This window comes from Nannobrachium achirus, assembly GCF_963921795.1.
Source record: "Nannobrachium achirus genome assembly, chromosome: 5".
Lineage (NCBI taxonomy): Eukaryota > Metazoa > Chordata > Actinopteri > Myctophiformes > Myctophidae > Nannobrachium > Nannobrachium achirus.
The window spans coordinates 10,304,263-10,311,706 of record NC_137814.1 but is presented as its reverse complement, the minus strand read 5'-3'; positions in this window follow the sequence as shown (position 1 = coordinate 10,311,706).

Sequence of the window (7,444 nt, the reverse complement as noted above, 5' to 3'; positions counted from 1 at the left end):
TCATCTGGGATGAACGATGTGTGATGGAGCACTCCCTGACGGGCCTTTCAGCCTGTCTCATTAATGCACTGGGTTCTTGACCTTCCACTGTACTCCGACATCTGCCACCACCACCTCACACTGAGGCCTGTTGCGAAACATTCTCATGCTCTGTGTAGACAGCTCTGATTTACTCACACGACACACAAAATTACCCACGCTGCATTTCACTTGAAAGCTTCTTGGAAGAGTCAGATCCACTTCCAAATCGTCTCAGTAATCAGCTCCAGTCCTTCCTCATTAGGGGAAAGGCTCTCCTCCTCTTCGCCCTCCTCCACGATTAGAAGTGCAGCATCTCAACTTTTAGGCTAATTTATTGCCCCAAAGTTGCACGGCGGCCACAACACGTTTTTCAGTGGAAAAAATTAGCTAACAAATACCACTTTAACCTACACCAAGTCTCTTTCCTGAAAATAGCTGAGTGCTTCGTGTTGTGAGCTTTTTGTGTTGCTGCCCCAGATTAGAGAGTCTAGGGTTCAACTCATCTACAAATTTGTTGTCTCTCTAAGAAGGGATGTTGATGTGTATGTTCTGCTCATGTCCTTATCTTATCTTTATTGTCCTCTGTTATGGTTTGTGTGACACTTCTATGAAGCACTTTGTGACAAGAAGAACAGAAAAGGAAAAGGAAATAAACGTAGCACTTCACGGCTAAATTTCACTTGACATGACGTGACTGTGTTAATATGAGTTCATTCTCTTTCTTACAAAAGACTGCAGATCAATTCTCTCTTGCCAGGTTGTGTATCCGGTCTAGAGAAAATCTGTGGTCTAGGTGCTCCAAAAAAATAATTCTGCTCGGAAAACCAAGATATATTAAAAGTGCTTCTTGGAATACTTCACGGTACATGTCCATGTCTCATTCTAACTCGTAGCGACGGCTGAGACTCGGCTAATTGATTTGGCATTTGAACAGTAACGCGGCTGCAGTAGGCGGGCTCCACTCCAGATAGCAGTGGTTCAAATGCTAAATAGAAACCAGGCTTTTCCACAGGTAGGCCTACTGCGGGAAGCCTGGTGACACGAGGTTATTCAAACCAGAGGGCACATGTCAAACTACACTGTATGGGATCCTGAGTGTTAATTTAACTCTGAGAGTGTACAAAATCAGTAAAGTAAGTCGCTCGGAGAGGCTATCAGCTGAGAATATATCTTGTCAATGTGCAAGACCGGTGGGAGATGGATTGGACGAACCCGTTGAAAAGTCCAGCGTACATGAGTTTGGACGCAGGCCCGGAGAGTCGAGAGCCTCGTCTTCTTCTCCCACAGCAGGTGATCAGATATCAATTAACATTGGTTGTTTGCTCAATCCACATCTCCCGGAGTGCCTTCCTTGTTTTTGTGTTTAATCGGACGACGTCACTGTCTCTCCTCTCACGCTGTGGGAAAATAAATGATAAAAGGTATCGGTTGGATCTCTGGATGCCTGGGCCTGGGCTGGGTATGTCCTGTCTGTGTCAGACTGTGGAGGAGGTGAGCTTTGATGTCAGGCAGCCAGACAGAGGTCTGGGTTTATGAGAGGGCCCCTCTGTTCCATTTATGCCTGACACTCGGGGGGCACTTGCACCCGGAGTCCCGGAAAATATTGACTCATCATTAGAGGCATGTGTCCAGGGTAATTTGATACATGTCTCAGGTGTCTAACTCAAATTCTTTTAAGGTTTCAACGATCTATTAAAATAGAGGGAACAGAGTGGATATGACATAGAATAGAAATAGATTATATCCTTTTCTTACAAAATACAATCAATACAATATCTATGATATAGATATCTACCTACTATAGCTAGATGAGTCATTCTACCAGAAATCGTAAATTACAAAACCTGGAAAAATGTACCTACGTTGTTCAAGTTTAAGTTATAACCATTCACATCAATACATACATTTTTACAAATAAATAGTATTTTAAGACAGTCCCCATGTCCTGTACATAAAACACTGCATGAAAAGTGTGCACTGCCTTTAAGGATGTGAATTTGAGAAAGTGTCACCAGCTGATTAAAGGTGAGTTTTCTCATTAAATCATACGATTTTAAGTTTGTTTGTGCAAGCTAAAGCGTCAGGCTCTGTCACACCAAAATATCCCAGAAACAAATAAATTGTTGTAAATCCAAAAGGTCACTTTGCTTAGGGAGTATGAGTACTCCACTCCGGTGGCACACATGAAGTGGTTCACAGAGGACACAAATGAAGGATGAAACAACCTTCAACAAGACAGCAGGAAAGGAAGTTAGCGGCACTTGCTGGCCTACTGGTCCAGGCGCATACCACTTAAGCATTGCCACATGACATAGGCATGGATGCCTGTCGGCGTCACCGGTTCGAGTCCCGATCCGGACGACCTTTGCCGTGTGTCACTCGCCTTCTCTCCCCCATTTCCTGTCAATCAATAAAGGCATTAAAGCCCAAAACATGTTTTTTAAAAAGGAAAGGAAGTTAGACGATCTCATTGAGCTCTTCAACGGCATGCTCTTGAAATTCAAGCTCCATGCATTCACACAACATCCGACAGCAGCATTGGAACGGTAGTGGCTCAGGAGGTGTGAGCGCTTGGGAATTGCAAGGTTCCCGGTTCGATCCCCTGCTCCCTCTGGCTTAAGGCCCAATCACACTGGGCAGATCCCGGGGCCGATCTGATGCAATATCTGCTTAGTGTGCGAGGCCTCTTACTTGTGTTGAGCAAGACACTTCAACCCCAACTGTTGCTGATGAGCAGGTTGGTGCCTTGCATTGTCGGTGTGTTTGATCTCTCAGATCAGAGAGATGGAGAGGTAGGGAGAGAGAGCGAGCCCATTTCACCCACGCAATAACCCGGGAAATGCTTGGTGTTGACACATTAGTGTGTGCGTGCCGTGTGCACAGACATAGATATTTGCAGTATACTGGGACCCATTCAATTTCACGGACAAAGTTTTATGGGTCACGACTCGAGTAAAACATTTCTTTTCCAATTTCTTTAATATGTATTTCAAAAGAAGTATAGTGAAAGTAGCCGATCTACAAGCTCGCACGCGTTGCGTGCTTGTAGATCTGCTATTTTCACTAGTTTGGGTCCCGGCCTCCCGGGCAAACGTCTAATCTCTCTTTCAGGTCTCGACCTGAAATGTTTGGGAACCAATGGAATATACTACACACACACACACACACACACACACACACACACACACACACACACACACACACACACACACACATTTGACGCTCTTTGAGCAGAGTGAGAGAGACCCTGGGATTGAGGTGGGATCCCGGCCCGGCCCGGGTCTGTGTGCTGAGTGAATGGGAAAGTGTAAACTTGTCCTCCAGCCCCCAGCTTTCTCATCCTGTAGTGCATGACTCATATCAGTCCAGAGCCAGTGCTATCAGCAGCTGTGTCCTCATCCCAGCCCCTCTGATCTGCACAGCGAACACTGGACGCCTTGTCACAGCAAACTGCAATCTGCTGCACAAACCGTTTGAGGAGAAAAATGTGAGGCTGGAATCATTCCACCGCATGTTTTGAAGTGAACCGCTTAAGCATCTGAGATCGGGAGATTGCAAGAAATAACATAATTGTTGTAACCACTTTTGGCTTACATTGCCGCACCGTACGACAAATAACGGAAATAGCCTATCTGCAAGCTCACAACGCGTTGTGATGTGACGCGTTGTGAGCTTGAAGATCTGCTATTTTTGCCTTATATAACGACATGCCCAAAATAGGGACGCCGGGTTTAAAGTTGTTAAAACTAGTTCAGAGAGCTGCAGACCTCCACCAAGGAGGCATCATGTGATGTCCAAGCGTTGCAGTGCCATCATGCACAACTTGCCATGATGTCCCCTTGTGACCTTTTGGGAATGTGGAAGTGTTATGGTTTAAAATACTCTGTTGGGTGGAAACCTCATATGTCCAACATTTTTACTTTTCAGGATTCAAATTCAAAAGTATCAAAAGTAGCAGATCTACATACAATTAAGGTTAATGGTCAAGTAGGGCGTTAATTTAATGTAAGTCAAGAGTTAAGAGGTTTCTGCCCGACAGCAACATTAGGGGAAGTGTGTAGACTTGTCATTTGAAAAACAGTATTAGCTGTGATCTGGGGAGGGGGGGGGGGGGGGGTCAGGGGGTCAACTGGCAAGTTGATGACTCCAAGTCGCGTCTGATGACTGCCCAATATACACAGGGCCGGTTCCTGGCATAAGCAACATAAGCAGCCGCTTAGAGCCACAACCAATAAGGGGGCCACATCACAGGAAGAAGATATTTTTTTAAACATATTGTCACATTATGTCATGTATCCCCTATCCAAAAACTAGCGTTATTATTTTAATATGCGCTCCCCTTCCTCTTCCTCATAATCCCAAACTTCACTCTAGGCCTGGCTGCCTGTACTTGATTCATGAGCAAGTCAATATGCCTCCAAAAAGAACATTTCGATCTGGTGCTACAGATTATTTTAGGTGGCCCCTCACTAACGGATGCACGCGTACGCGAGCGTAACGGATGCGCGCGTACGCGAGCATCCGTTAGTGAGGGGCCACCTAAAATAATCTTGCATAGGGCCACTTGAGTCCTGGAACCGGTACTGAATATATAGTATGGGGCCTATGTATGAAAAGAGGTTTTTACAATTGTATATGTAGATACTGTATATACCATATTTACAAGACTGTATGTATTTACACAAAGTATTGTATGCAATATGTAAATATATTCAATCAGTTGGAGAAACATTTGATTTCATGTAGATTTCACGTAGTTTGTGCAGTTCCTCATGGGATTTATGATACTTGGTAGAGTCTTGTGATGAATGAAGGAAGACATGCAGATGATATTATTCTGTGTCTACTACTGAATGTTATACCAGACAAGGACATTCAGGCAGGATACAGTAATATGGCCCATATGAAGATTGTTCAGCGCAGTTCAGTTTGACGGGAAAGAAATTGGCAACATACTTCTCGAATGTGATAGTTTTTGAAAAATGGAAATACGTTTGGAGAGGTTCCAAAAACAGTGAGGGGGTGTGGCCCGGAGAGTCCAGCAGCATATTGGCAGTCAGGGACGTGCAGAGAATTTTAGAGAGGCAGGGGCTGAAATTTCCAAAGGGGCCTTTAGGTGGAATCACCGAGAATAGCTGACTTCCAAGCTCACAACACATCGCAGAAACCACACTGAACTAGTCATAATCAAGTCAATAGGCCTACTGGATGTGGCGTAACGGCATGGATTTCTACACGAGGGCAATTCTTTCAACATAAGATGCTGCATTCAACTTCAGGAGAGCTTGGACAAGGCACTATTGAATGCTGCCTTCAGGTATGGCATGGAAAGAGGGCATTTGCATTTCTTTCACAATTGTAAAAACTGCATTTATGGTCTGGAGAGGGCAGTTTTTACAGACAGATAAAAGGGCAGGGGCTCAAGCCCCCTTTGATGTCTATGTGTACACGTGCCTGTTGGCAGTTCCAACCGAGTCGGACCAAAACCCACAAGGCCTCCTATAGAAACGAACGTCGATCGTCAATCGTTGTGAAAAGTTAATAATTTCTTCCTTGCCCCATAGCAAACATGTCATCAAAGCTTTGTGCTATTGCATGAATCCCGTCGAAATAATAGGCCTTTATGTGTTAGGCCACGCCCACCAACATGGGCCCCCATTTGGCCAATCGAAAGTTAATCAGTTCTTCCTTGGCCCATGACCATGCTTTCCACAAAAGGTTTGCGCAAATCCCATAACATTGTGAGCTCTCCTGTCCTGCTTTAAGTCAGGCAGACTCACAAACAGACTGACAGGGACCTTGGAGGAGGTAATAAGAATATAGTGCATGCTTTGTCTCAGAAACTTTGCACAGAAACTATGATCTGTCTCAGATTATACTTCTGGGAATCAAATATTAATAACAATCAAAAACAGGTCTGCAGGAAATCAGTCAAGCGTTTAGCGCTGCGTGATTAGGAACAGTTACATCATTTCTTTTTTACTGTAAGCCCACAAGCAGCGGATGGCTTGTCTCAGAAAACATTGCCTTGTGGTCACGACACTAGAGGGCAAAACTTTTGAACTTGCAGTATCTGGCAAACAAAATACTCGACATAGGCCTAACATAAAGTTGTAGTTTGGCACCAGCCATTAAGCCGTTACTCCAGTGGTGTCCAAAGTGTGGCCCGGGGGCCAAATGCGGCCCGTTGACAAATGTTGTATGGCCTGTGGCTTCATTCCTACATTGTACTATAAACGGTCCGCCAGCACTGTCAAACAATAATATTTTATAGTTATAGTTATAGCTATTTTGTTGTTCTTTATACCTTGCACTTCTGGTTGCATTTGGTAATTTACTGTAAGTTAGTTGTGTTCACAACTGACAAAGCACCATTGATATTAAATATTGATGATGATAAAATATTGTAATGCATATATGTATATGTGACTTTGTTATGGTCCAACCGAGGAGATATATAGTCGGCCCTTGGGTGTTTTAATATTTTCTATTGTGGCCCCCTTTTGGACATCCCTGCGTTACTCTGTCGAGTATCATGGTCAGTATGTCAGTATCATGATGTCAGTATCATGTCAGTATCATGATGTCAGTATCATGACAGTATCATGGTCAGTATGTCAGTATCATGATGTCAGTATCATGTCAGTATCATGGGCAGCATCATGTCAGTATCATGACAGTATCATGGTCAGTATGTCAGTATCATGATGTCAGTATCATGTCAGTATCATGATGTCAGTATCATGACAGTATCATGGTCAGTATGTCAGTATCATGATGTCAGTATCATGTCAGTATCATGGGCAGCATCATGTCAGTATCATGACAGTATCATGGTCAGTATGTCAGTATCATGATGTCAGCATCATGACAGTATCATGGTCAGTATGTCAGTATCATGATGTCAGTATCATGTCAGTATCGTGGTCAGTATCATGTCAGTATCATGATGTCAGTATCATGGGCAGCATCATGTCAGTATCATGGGCAGCATCATGTCAGTATCATGTCATTATCGTGGTCAGTATCATGTCATTATCGTGGTCAGTATCATGTCAGTATCATGATGTCAGTATCATGGGCAGCATCATGTCAGTATCATGTCAGTATCATGTCATTATCGTGGTCAGTATCATGTCAGTATCGTGGTCAGTATCATGTCAGTATCGTGGTCAGTATCATGTCAGTATCGTGGTCAGTGTGTGTGTTGGGGTGGGGTTAATGTGGATATTGCTTGAAACAAAGAAAGGATAACAGCACAGGAGCACCGCTCAAAAATACTCTTCACTTACGATATAAAAAGTGGTGTTTATTTTCAAAATGCGTATGGCTTATCTCAGAAAGCATTGCCTCGTGGTCACGACACTTGAGGGCAAAACCTTTGAACTTGCAGTATCTGGCAAACAAAATACTCTACATAATG